The following is a 14,164-nucleotide window of genomic DNA, read 5'->3' as shown; positions in this document are numbered from 1 at the left end:
ACCAAAGAAGATATCAGTGATTTAGGCCCTCTTATAACTATGGCATACACCAAGAGGAATAGTTCTATTCAAAACATAGCATGTAAAACATGCTCAACAAACCAACCCCTCAACACAAAGCCATGGCTAGGACAATCCTAGGCGCACCCTATACCCTAAGTTGACTGTTTGACATACTTAGTATGCCCCTTCTCCAATGCCCACCAAACCACCTTCTTCCTTGACTAATCTTTTAAGGGTTGGTTTTCAAACCATCACATTCTTTCACATCACGATTAACATTAAAAATTAATTCTTTTCAATTTTTCCTATCGGGACTATTCTATCTTGATAATCACTTATTCTATTATCTTTTTTCAAAAATAATGGCATAATTATTTTTTACCCCTTTTAATCTTAAGGATTTTTACATGACTTTTACTTACATCTCTTTTTTAACCAAAGAGAAATAACATTCTTCTTTCACTTTGGGGAAAAAGTCTCATAACAGTCATTGGGCACAAACCCTAATAATAAAAAATAAGAGCAATAAAAGAAACAAAAAACAAGAATGCAAAGCTAACATCCAAGAGAAAGCAAAAGCATCAATAGGAAACACATTACTCATACAAAAAAAGGAATTGTAAGCAAGCTAATTCATCTTGACTAGAATGCCACATAGCACTTTTGTATTTTAGAACTTTAAGCCACTAAACGGAAAAACAAAGAGACAATAACTCATATTTAACACCTAAACTTAGAATTTCAATACCAACAAATGAGGGCAAATACATGACTTGATGGCAAAACTAAAAGCATAACATACATATGAGAAGTAGAGCCACTTTGAGGGGCAACATTTCAAGTCTAACAATAACTTATAAAAAATAGACTTCGCAATATGATTTTCCACTACTACCTACTACCTCCTATATGCAGGCCTCCTAATAACATAATAGAGTGGTAAACCACTAACCCCAACATAGGCATACTAAGCTTACAATTATTAGATCTGGGAACTAATAATAGAGATAATGTGTGCCTAGTCAGCTAATACATATCCCTATACAACTCTAGAATCAAAAGTGTACCATGGTCCCCCCTTCCTCAAAGAATTGGTGTCCTCAACATATGCAATTGTGGGTATTACTCTAAGAATCCTTCATCTTCCCAATTGCAATCTTCTTGCAGTAAATTCTTCCACTTGATGAAATATTCCTTGATCATCCTCTTCCTTAGACTCTTGCTCTATGTTTGCATGATAACCTTCGATTCCAAAATTCATTCACCTCTAGGAATGCCATTTGAACTAGGTGTAACATATTGTTAGATTCCTTCTTATTGACTAGAATGATTCATTGATTTGTGTTTACCCTGCAAGATGGCAGGATCAAAGCTCTGATACCATTTGTCCCCTATTAGGAGGCTGCATGTTTCCCAATGGATTAACACACATTACTATACATTATTATGCTTCAATAAATATTTCTTAAACTATTACACGAATTAGTATCCATAAAACATTCAACATTCATTACATTAACTCCTATCTTAGCTTCTTTCCTAATCCTAATGAGGGATGGGGATTTACTGTCATAGGGTGCTAACACCAACTACAAAGACGCTCCCTCAAGGCCCAGGATTACGTCCCTACCCATCTTGGGCTCACCATCACTTGTGATGGGTTTATTTGACTTTCCCTACAAACACCAACCTATCCTCTCATAGCCATTAGCAAATGAATTAAAGTCTAGATCATTAATATAATAGTCTTTCATGTTCTATGAATGTACATGAAATTAAGTATGACTGTCATACATATTGCAGTCTATATTAATATTACTATTAAAGTCTGCATAAGAACATTATCAAGCTTCATATATTAAGCATACATATTAAGCACATCCCCATGCATACCACCAAGAACAAGGATGTTACTGCCTCTAACTTAATAACAGTTCTGATCTGATCTGATCCAAGGTGATCTCACTGGATGATTTGATTCCTTTCCTTTCTATCTCTCAATATGAGGGAGAGGCCACACCTCTTCATCATGTATGCCCTTTGGCAAGAGACACACCCTTTCACCATTAGCACCATTTGAAAGAGTGCAACTATTCATTATTTCTGCCCTTTGGAAGGGACACAACCTTTCATAATCAGATCTGCACTTTTTTAAATCAGATCTGCACTTCTGATTCCCCAAATTATCCCCCTTTCAAATGAGTTCTCTTCTCCCTTTTATACCTTATATTTGGGGGAGTCACAACTTATCATTTCATGCCTTTTGACCATTCATTAACTTTAATCAAATTTTAATTATATTTAAATATATTCTTTTATATTTTAATTTAATTTTTATTTTTTATTCTTTTGTATTTTAATTTTATTATTATTATTTATTATTAAATTTTATTTCAAAGTGGGGACATTACACTAGGGCTTTGTCACAAATTACCTTCAAACATGAGACATGAAAAATAGGATGAGTTTTAGAATATGTGGGCGACTCCATTTCGTTTCTACACCAACAATGCATTGCAAAAACTTATAAGTGCCATAATACTTGAGTGCAATCTTGTTGTCCCTTTTGTTGTTTGAGGGATAGTTGCTTATATGGTTGTAACTTGAGAACTACCTTATCTACTTTAGGTACTGAAAAAGCCCCTGAAAATGCTCATGCAGTCTTCCCCTCCTGAGAGTGTATCCGCTACCACATTCTCTTTGCCTTTCTTACAGATAATCTGAAATTCACAACCCAACACCTCAGTGACCCATTTTTGTTATTCTTTAGAAGACAAATGTTTCTCTATACAGTAATTTACTATTAAAAAATTTTAAAATTGAAATGTACACCCATCAAATAATGAAGCCATTATGTTGGTCATCTTCAAATCTTATGGTTGTGGTGAACAAAGTAGTGTGCCCTCCAAAGAAAATAGTTGCGCCACAAATCTTGAAGAGCCCTTTTTCAGCAATTTGGCCATTTGATGAGAGCTAACCATGTGTGGGATTTTTACTTGTGATCCTTGAAGTTCTCTTGTGCTGCTCTCAACTGAAATCTTATAAAAAGCTCCTAAAAATTCATCTCAATAGTCCCTAGCACAATCAACCATTATACTCCTAGACTCCTACAATATTGGCACCCCCTATGGGAACAAAAAACATGGTACTTTCCAATCTGCAATCATCCGTTTCCAACTTAAGATGGTGGCTCAGAAAAACAACTAATTGTGCTACAATCAAAAATCATCACATGGAACTCTAGTGTAAGGCAAAAGAAGTAATTGAGATGTGTTGGTGATTTATGTCAATGAAGCTATAAATACTCCCTGAATCAATCAATATTGCAAATCTTTGCTTCTTTAAGCATCCTCTTACCTTAAGTGTCTACAATGTAATGACACCTGAGGGAGCATGACAAAAAATAGTTGGTTGTTCCAACAGTGGCTCTTTCTCTTCTATTTTTGGCTCAGAATATTGCTCCTCTTCAATGTCTTGTGCTCCTTCAATGTGTTGTACCCAAAAAATAAATTTCATAATGTGTCCCAACATCAGCTAAAAATTTGTTGTTTCCTCAAAGTATGAGTCATGTTTCAAAGCTTGATTATGATCCTTAATCTCATTTTCACCAGCTATCATATGTGTCTTTGCAAGAACAACAAAAAGAGACTTCAGATGCATCTGTTATGGAAACGAATGGAGTTTGAAAGGTGAAAACATTGCAAAAACTGATCAAGATACGAAAATAAATTGCACCTAGTTGATTGGAGCACATTGGAATAAAAGTGAATGCAAGTTTTATTAGCCAAAATCTGCAAAGGCATGAATAGGTGTGGGCCATTATGAGGTGAAATATGTTTCAAGCTAACACAGGTTACATTCAAGTTATTAGATGCACACCAATGATAAGAGAGAAATTTTTCAAACTGAAAATTACTAGCCCATTCAAAGGCACACACCACGTAGTAAAGCAATGTTTTTGAGATTACAAAATGTATTTATGGGCCTGCATCATTAAATAGAAGAACAAGCTTTTTAGTTTTGAAAATTGTGCCCTAGTTGTTTGAGCACTACTAATATGTGGAGACAAAGTTTCAACCTAAATGTTGCATGCTTGTACATTGTCACACACTTTTATGGAAGGGAAGTGAATTGTTTGAGAATTAATGTTGCAGGCAAGATTATAAGTCATGCACCATAGAGAAAGGAAGGGCAATTTTTCATTCAAGTAAAAAAGTTGAGCATTGTACAATCATGTGCCCCAAAATTCAAGGATCAGATTTTTTTTTTAGTCAAAATTGACAACACCCTTCAAAGGCACCTGTCATAAAGAGGTAAACAAGAAAGTGTCCGGTTCAAATATGCAACAAGTATTCAAAGGCATGTGTCTCTAAATAGATAGATAAAAGTTTGTGATTGGTGAGATTTGCAATGCCCTTAACCAACATGCAACTCCCTGAGCAATGTATATTTTAATCAAACATAAAGTGTATTGACATATAGCAGCGCATGCTTATTATAGGTGCTGACTAGGTTTTACCAAGACTTGTGCAACTATTAATAAGATGTTCCTATGAAGAGCCAACCAGCTTTTCTAAAAAAGGATAGACACATAGCATGCCTTTCCTACAAATGTGTTGGCAATTTGATTTGCACCTTTCAATGCAACACAAAATAAGAGACCCTCTTCTCTAAAGAATAGCCATATCTATCATAGACCCTCTTCAAATCCTCTTCAAGCACTCCTAGCCTCTTGTCAAGAAAAATATCAAGCAAGACATTTATAATAATGCTTGTCCTAAGAATTTCTAGCACATAGTTTGCTCCTTTTACGGTGAAGTCCAATAATAGCAAATCACAAACTCAATCAAGTTAGGAACACAGAAAAATTAATTCTAGTTATAGTAGTGATTCAAGGAGCTCCCAGATAAAGTTAGGAACTATTAGGTCCAACAACACTACTCACACTTCTAGAGGGGTCAATTCATTTCAAAGCCAAGGAAATATCCTTCTTGAAGGGTGGAGAGATCAACTCATCTACATAGTGTAATGTCCCCTTTTTGGGATGATATGATTTATAATTGGATTGGCCTATTATTCGCCCTCGTAGGCTAAGACTGACGGTTAGAGGGTCCCAGTTGGCAATGCACGAGGCTTATTCCCATTCCGAAGGTCAAAAGTGTTCAGGATTGTTCTTTGTTTGGCTCAATTTCACACACTTACTATTTATAGTAAGTCAACGGTTGATTGAGAGGGACCCTTTCTATTTTTAGTAAGGCATCCAGATTAACAGTGGACGCAGTGGACTACCCTATGGTGTTTGTAGAATTGAGAATTAATGGTTATTATTGGAGTTATCATATTTTAATTATTATTAAAGTTATACTTTGTTAATAATTAATTATAAATGAATAATAATGATTAATATTTGGACATTATAATATAAGGGACGTTTAATGAAATAAAGTCAAATATTAACAAAAAAGTTATATCTTAATGTTATATATGCACTTTATAACTCAAGGGTCCATTCTTCATTAAAAGGAGGCCATGTTATTTAATTATTTAAGTGCCTAAACCAAGGAGGATATTAGTTGTCTTGGTAATGTCATTAAATGATTTAAAAGGCACTTTTTAGAGGGAAATCGACCCTTTCATGAGAAATATATAAAGTGCCAAGAGAAGATTGAATTCATTATGATTGAGCATTTGTTATTCCTCTTTCTTGAGTGGTGGGAAGAAACCAAGAGTTTCCAGCACTTCCAGCCATTGGAGAACGTCAACTCTTCAGTGTTTGTGCAATTTTCAGGCTGTGAGATATCAGCTGAGATTATTGCCTAATCGTGGGCTTCATCCAGGAATCCAATTTGTGCTAATAGGTGGAAGATTTCATCTAGGGTTTGAAGGATTGGGAGGTATATCTACAGTAGACCTGGAGATTCATATTGGCTGCCATTATACAACAGGAAATCAAACATTTAATTTGCAGATTATATACAGCTACAGCAGGGACGTGTTTCTTCAGATTCTTCATTGTGGAGGCATCTTCATTGCTGCTAGGTATCCCTTGGCATCATTGATTTATAACAGAATTATACTCCAGGTTCATTACTTGCATTTTTATTTGTCTAAAGGAATAAATCTGATCACTGCCATCAACAGTGCTGTAGGTGCACATTTTATATCAGCCACTGGAACGACCTTTGATTGTAAGCCAAGAGACTTGGCATCGCATTTAGATCAGCTGTATATCAGCATTATACTTGGTTTAGCATATAAATGAAAGAGATACAGGGTTGCATGCCATTTGTTTGTCAAAATGCTTAATTGTTGTAAGTGGCTAATTGGCATAAAGATTTGCATTTGGGAATTGAAAGATGCATGCTAAGTGTTTCCATTAATACCTAGTTGCTGTAGGTGCATATCGGTTATCCTAGGATGCATGGAAAGTGTTTGACAATATGTCAACTCGCTGTACAAGTTGATTTCAGTCACTTATATGTATGAGAAAGGTCAAAAATAGTTATTATATCATTTCTATTATATTATCAACCAATCATGCATCATTAGAAGCATTCAAAAACATCATTTGCAAGCATTTCAATCACATTTGACATCATTTCAAGCAAGCATAAACAAACTGAAACACAAATTCAGCAAGCATAGAGGTTGTATGCAAAGTGTTTGATGATATTCCTTGAGCCTCTAATCAGTAGTTTGAGGTCAGAACTAGGAAGGGATATCACACAAAGAGTGAGTGATAACAAGCCAATTGCTAAGAGTGGATAATCTCTCCTTCACTTGGCTCAACTAAACCTAGGAGGGTATTCCTATAAGTAATCTTTAAAAAGTTTTCGCCACAACTAAAGAAAGACAAATAGACAAACTTGTAGTAGTACAAAATGTAGACTAGTCGTCACCAAATCAAAGACTAACCTACTACACATAACCTAGATTAAGCTGATAAAGATATGCAAAACATGATTCACTAAGCACAAAATTATTAAGGCTTGTTGGAGACATTTCCCTAGATGAATCACTAAATCATGAAAAGCATACAAACTCTACTAGTTAACAATGTTTTTCATTTTAAATGGATGGAGGATCAAACACTTCTAGGACCGATGCCTATTCAATGGGTTACAAAGTCATTGTCAACCAAGAAGAACAACATATCAAAATAAAAATAGAGATATGATATCAAGCAATGCTTAATAATCCCCTCCAAACTCCAAAAATCCATATGCAATAAGGGAAAGATTACTACAAATAATATCGACAATACATTAAAGTGTTGTGGGAACTATCAAATTCTTATTATATTCATACCAAGAAATATGGTAACAGGAAACCCAAAGCTAGAAAAACCTGTCACAATTTGTCCATTGGGATTTCCCCTAAAGGTCTACAAATGGCCAAAGAAACATTTAGTAACAAATATCTGCTAAAAACTAGCCATCCCTATATGACTTACAAAATATGTTGTTAAGAAAAAACTAGACTTGAAAGACTTGAAACCCTAGAAGCTCTTTGGTACTTGCAATCATGTGAAAACGAAATTCGATCGATATAACACTTTGTTTGGATATTGAATTGCTCACTAGAATTCAACTGAGAACCTAATCTAATTAATGTTGTGTATTGGAATACATTGAAATCCCATGGAATGCACTAAAATGGCAGCCTAGAACTAGTGGAAGGTTACCTACATCTGAAATTTCAGCCACTACGTTCATGGTAGCTCCCTCTCCAAACTCCAAAAATCCATATGAAATAAGGGAAAGATTACTAAAAATAATATCTGAAATGCATTAAAGTGTTGTGATAATTATCAAATTCTTATTATATTCATACCAAGAAATATGATAACAAGAAATCCTGAGCTAGAAAAACTGTAATGTCCCCTTCTCAATGATGTGCTTTCAGTGGTCCATTGGCCTATCTCAGGGACCCATAGGCTATGTGGAATGAAGAATTAGGGTTTCAAACATTGGTGCAGCATGAACTTACTATTTTTAGTAAGTCAGGGATTGACTGTTTAGATGATGCTATCTTACAAAGTTTTCCATGTTCTACCACTAGGTGTGAAGATGATGTTTTTTGGAGCTATATTGCTTGACTTACTATTTTTAGTAAGTACTAGTTCACGTGATTCTATTTATAGCAAGGCAGTTCAAAGATTTAGTTCAGTCTGGTGGATGGTCCAACACTTCAGTCCTCAATTCATTTGGGTTTTGAGCAGTATTTGGCTTGCAGGATGATTTATTAAATATTAACACTGCATTCTAAGGTTAATATTTAATTATATTATTTTGGACGACTTTGGGAAATAGAAGTTTATTTTATTCAAAGTGATTTTATCAAATTTTCCTAAGTCATTGGCATAAGGGAAATCGAATTATTTCATGAACATCACTCAATGTCTTGTTTGCAAGTTATTATCCTAGGCAAAAGTTCTAACTTGCCTAAGGGAAGGGGATGCCACCCTTGAGGGATTTATTTCATATTTTTTAAATGTATTTGGGCGCCTTTGGGGGGAATAATGAAGTGACATGTAATTTGGATGTATTTGGGCGCAGTTGCATTTGAACTTAAGGAGAAAAAAGTTATAAATAAGAGCCTTGGGCTCTCATTTGGATCATCTAAAGAATTTGCATTGTTAAGCTGCCGAAATGGAGAGCAAAACTGAGCTTTGGAGTTGAGGCTTCCTAGCTAGCACAGTTTCGTACTTGCAATATAGTACCTAGCTGGTGGGTGTGATTTAGAGTTGATTTTGGTGTGAGGATTTTCAGTTTTAGAGTTTTGGTGAGTTTTCTATGTTGCCGGTTTGGAGTAGCTGAAGCGGATTTTCTGATTATAACTCTTTGCCTGAGTGTCCGTTTCTTCTGGGTAGAGGCTCGTTGGAAGCGCCTTGGAGAGGCGATCATTCGTCTAGAAAGGCGTTGGGTTTGGTGATGATATGATTTTTTGAGAGCAAACCGAAATTTGCAGCTGGTTGTACCTTTCTTGGAGTGCCTTGGTTTGCGTTCCTTCTGTGTGTGGTGATTTGGGTGCTAGTTTGAGCTCCTAGTTGATTTGCCTTGGTCATAACAGTTGTTTGCCTGAGTTCGTGAGCATTTTGAAGCTGATTCGGAAGAGTTATGTGCATTTCCATGCTGCTGGCCCATTTCTGGAGATGCTGGTATTTATTTCAAAATTGTTGTTTTTATGTTTTAGCCTAAAATCAATTCTAGTCTATGATTGAATGTTGTAGTACTTCATTGTAATCATCTTGTATCATTGGTTAGTAGTACTAACCTCATATTGAACTTGAAGTGCTCATTGTAATCCCCACTGCATAAGTGGAAGAGGCTGGTTGGGCCGCCTATGTTTGTAATTTCGTGTGCTTTTGTCCTCCCACTGAATAAGTGGTTGATACGTATTGTCCTCCCGTGAAATATGCGGTTGAGTGATAGTTTTTTATGCATAAGTCCTCCCGTTGCATAAGCGGTAGAGTGATTTGGTTCTGGTTATGTTTTGTTTCCTTGGCTGGTTTATCGCCAAGTTCTTGTTCTTCATCCCACTGAAAAGTAGAAGGAGTTGGCTTGCCGCCCAGCATTGTACTTGTTTTATAATTTCCAGTAGATCAATGAACTAACGAACCCCTTATTACCATATGCTCTCACCTTCCCACATTGGGCACTTGGTGATCAGAAAGTGGAAGGGTTACAATTTCAGCAATCATTGAGTTTATATTTTCTAACCTTAACGGGTTACGTGTTTGTTTGTAATTCTTATTGTGCTAAAAATCAAAAAAAAAAATCCGGTATATTAAAAAAACCTATCACAATTTGTCCCTTGGGATTTTCCCTCAAGATCTACAAATGGCCAAAGAAACATTTGGTTACAAATATCTGCTACACTTTAGCCATCTCCATATGACTTACAAAATATGATACTAATAAACAAATGGACTTAAAAGACTTGAAACCCTAGAAGCTCTTTGATGCTTTGTAATGTCCCTTACTAGGAAGTTGTCATGTTATCAACAATTGCCATGCATCATTGAATGCCTTACCAAATGTTATTATGCTTATTACTACTATTTCTTCATATTAAATCCTAACCCTCTATATTATGGTCTAACCTGGTTACTACCTAACCCTAATGGAGGAAGGGGTAATTATGGTGGTAGGGCACTGAGAAACCAAACTACAAACAAGGTCCCTCAAGGTTTCCGGATGCAGGTCCTTACCCCATCCAAGGTTTCTGGATCACTGATCCTTACCACATCTTGAGACCACCTGATTGGTGTGGAATTAGACTGCCTTTCCCTTTTGCACAAATCATTCCCATCCTCCAAACGTATTAGCAGAATATTAGGAATGGGCTATATATATAATAGTCTTTCATGTACTATAAATGTATATGAAATTAAGTATGACTGTAATACATATTGCAGTCTATATTAATATTACTACTAAATTCTGCATAAGAACATTATCAAGCTTCATATATTAAGCATACATATTCAGCACATCCCCATGCATACCACCTAGAACAAAGATGTTACTGCCTGTAACTTAATAACAGATCTGATCTGATCTGATCTGATCGATGGTGATATCACTGGAGGCTTTTGATTCCTTTCCTTTATATCTCTCAATGTGAGGGAGAGGTCTCACCTCTTCATCATGTATTGCTTTTTGGCAAGAGACACACCCTTTCACCATTAGCACCCTTTGAAAGAGTGCAACTCTTCATTATTTCTGCCCTTTGAAAGGGACACAACCTTTCACAATCAGATCTGAACTTCTTATATTAATCAGATCTGCACTTCTGATTCCCAAATCATCCCCCTCTCAAATGAGGTTCTCATCTCCCTTATATATCTCATGTTTGAGGGAGTCACAACTTTTCATTCCATGTCTTTTGACCATTCATTAACTTAATTAAACTTTAATTATATTCTTTTATATTTTTATTTTATTTTTATTTTTATTCTTTTGAATTTTAATTTTATTATTATTATTTACCATTAAATTCTATTTCAATGTATGGACATTACATGCTTGCAATCGTGTGAAAATGAAATTTGATCGACACTTGTTCTTTCAAATAAACAAATATTTATAACACTTTGTTTTGTAGTTGAATTGCTCGCTAGAATTCAACTCAGAACCTAATCTCATTAATGTTGTGTGTTGGAACACATTGAAATCCCATGAAATCCACTAAAATGGCAACCTAGAACTAGTGTAAGGTTACCTACATCTGAAATTTCAGCCACCGCATTCATGGTGGCTCCCTCTCCCAACTCCAAAAATCCATATACAACAAGGGAAAGATTACTAAAAATAATATCTGCAATGCATTAAAGTGTTGTGATAATTATCAAATTCTTATTATATTCATACCAAGAAATATCAAATATGGCAACGGGAAACCCTAAGCTAGAAAAATCTATCACAATTTGTCGCTTGGGATTTCCCCTAAAGATCTACAAATGGCCAAAGAAACATTTATTTACAAATATCTGCTACAAACTAACCATCTCTATATTACTTTCAAAATATGTTGCCAACAAACAGCTAACTTGAAAGACTTGAAACCCTAGAAGCACTTTGGTGCTTGCAATCATGTGAAAATGAAATTTGATCGACACTTTTATAACACTTTGTTTGGTCGTTGAATTGCTCGCTAGAATTCAACTAAGAACCTAATCTCATTAATGTTGTGTGTTGGAACACGTTGAAATCTCATGAAATCCACTAAAATGGCAGCCTAGAACTACTGTAAGGTTACCTACATCTGAAATTTCAGCCACCACATTCATGGTAGCAAGGTGTTCTTCATCATCCACCATTGATTTCAAACTTGGATTCACACCCTTGGGAAGATGAATGTTTTGTCGATAGGAAAGCCCAATCTAGTAGTTGCAAGAATCAAATTAAGCACTAATGATATTTTGGGAAGTGCAAGAAAGTGGTTGAGGCAAATAGGAAGAAACGTCGGGATCCAAAGTGGAGTAAGATGTGAGAACAATATATTCAGGGTTTCAGGTAAGGCTAGACGTGAAAATTGGATGGCAAAATGGAAAGTTCTGAAGTCCAAAGAACCTCCACAAAAGGGCCAAAATGAATGAAGAGAGCATTAGGAAGAAGATGCGAGAAAAGTGTGTGGAACTACATGCTACAACAAGGTGTCCAAGTTGTAAATATGGTCAAAAAGTTGGCTTGAACTCCACACAAAATGAAATGAAGGAAAAAATTCAAGAACCGTTGTGGGATTTCAATGTGGAGGTGGACATGGGAATCAGACATTTAGAATGAAGTCCTAAAGTCCACATAAAAGTCCATATGAAAAAAGATGAGAGGGGATATGGGAAAAACATGTGGGACCAGATGGAAGAAGTGGAGGTGGAGAAGAGGAAGAAGATTCAAAGGTGCAAAGGAATTTTGCAAGGAAGAAAGGTGGAAAGGTGTGGGGAAAACTTGCAAAACAAAACACGAGATTTGGATAGGGAATGAGGAAAGGAAGAAATCTAGTTCCACTTCAAAAGTCCGTAAGGAAGGGTAGAAGGAAGATTGTGGGGGAGGACATGAGGTTGGGATGAGGTGAGGAGGAGAATGATACCATAATAAACCTTGAAAATCTGCAGAAACAAGAAACAAAAGGTTGTGGAAAAACGATGCATAAAAGTTAGCATCCGATGTGCGTCAGTGAGCGCTATTATAGATGTGCAAAGTGTAGTTGAACGCCTCTAATTTGCCATTTATCTATCTATGGATGGGAAATTGTAAAGCAATCCATTCATATATAGCTAACATTGTCCACAACGTTTGCCAAAAATGACTAACAAACTGTAGATAGCAATGAAATATGATAGATGTTGGCAAGCAAAAAAGGATCCAAAGATGAGTGAAAATAAGGCACGTGGCATCCAAAGCAATGATGCATTTCTTGCATGGGATCATGATGGCCATCTTTGAGAATATGTCTACCACAACAAATACAAAATCATGCTAACATTTTGCCATAAGGAATCTCCTCAAGAAACACATGTTGAGGGATTCTCAAGACCTTATTGGAACTAATAGAAGGGTGTAATGCCCAAGCTTCCTATTTGTGAGCCTAGTGATGTAATAGGGAATGTAGGACTTAACTTGGTACTCAATGTCAATGTGCACATAAGGCCAATAGAAATTTTGCTAGAGCATTGATATTGTCTTGGTAATACTGAAGTGTACATATATTTTGGCCTAATGCACCTCTCAAATGAATATTGGGCAAGGTACATCTTCTCATAGTTACAAGACTCGCAAAAAACTCACCAAAATTAGCGACTCTCAAGATGAGAAGAGGTAAACAAGTCCCAAAGACTCAAACTTATTCCTAGCAAGTTTGGACAAACTCATCAAATCTGCCAAACTCATAGGACTCGCCAACTCTCAAGCCTTAGAATTAGCCATCAAAAAGAGATAAAACAATAGAAAAAAGCAAAAAGAAATTAAAAACTAAAACTTATAAACTTAAAAAGGACTTACATCACTTCTAAATGCTATTGATTTCATTTGCAAGTATAACCAAGGAGAAAAAAAGAGCATTTCAAGCTAAAATACAATCCATTGAAGCAAAAACCAGCAAACATAGTTCGGGCCTAGTTACTACTCTATGGCTCTAACAATCATGTTTTTTGAGGGTTGCAAACTAGACTCTTTGAGCTTCACTAAAAGTGATAAAATTATCAAGAATAGCATGCACCATGAAAACTAAGTGGTAAGAGAGACATTAGTTTGGGCTTGGTGCCAAGGGCTCTACTCCTCAACCCCACCCTATATCACAAGAAGAAGCAAGCATGGGGAACCATTCTTCAATCCCTTGAGAGCATTATCCTTCAACCCCACAAGCGGTTGCTACTCGGAAATTCCCACTTAAATTTTTTTAAAGAAACAAAAACTCATTTTGGGCCATGTTGGATGGAAAAGTAACTTTTTTACTCTCGATTTTTTCCCAATCAAATCCCAGGTAATTGAATTACATTTGTACTTCCAATTTTCCAAGTAAATCCCTATGGCTTCAAAAACAACGCAAACTTGACAACGATATGAGCACAGGACCCCACATAGAGCTAGTGATGTTGGGTTGAGTGATATAGGCTCCTCTCTACCATAGTTCATGACTCAATGTGATTTTAATTTTT

At 35.9% G+C, this 14,164-nt stretch overlaps 1 protein-coding gene across 1 annotated transcript in view; it reads right to left on the bottom strand.

Moving 5' to 3' along the window:
* The window catches only part of LOC131060776 (uncharacterized), a 191,640-nt gene that overhangs the window by 132,768 nt on the left and 44,708 nt on the right, over nt 1-14,164 (bottom strand). The gene's annotated exons all lie outside the window — the stretch shown is intronic.

Source organism: Cryptomeria japonica, chromosome 10 (genome assembly GCF_030272615.1).
Source record: "Cryptomeria japonica chromosome 10, Sugi_1.0, whole genome shotgun sequence".
Taxonomy (NCBI): domain Eukaryota; kingdom Viridiplantae; phylum Streptophyta; class Pinopsida; order Cupressales; family Cupressaceae; genus Cryptomeria; species Cryptomeria japonica.
This window is presented reverse-complemented; position numbering and strand designations above follow the sequence as displayed.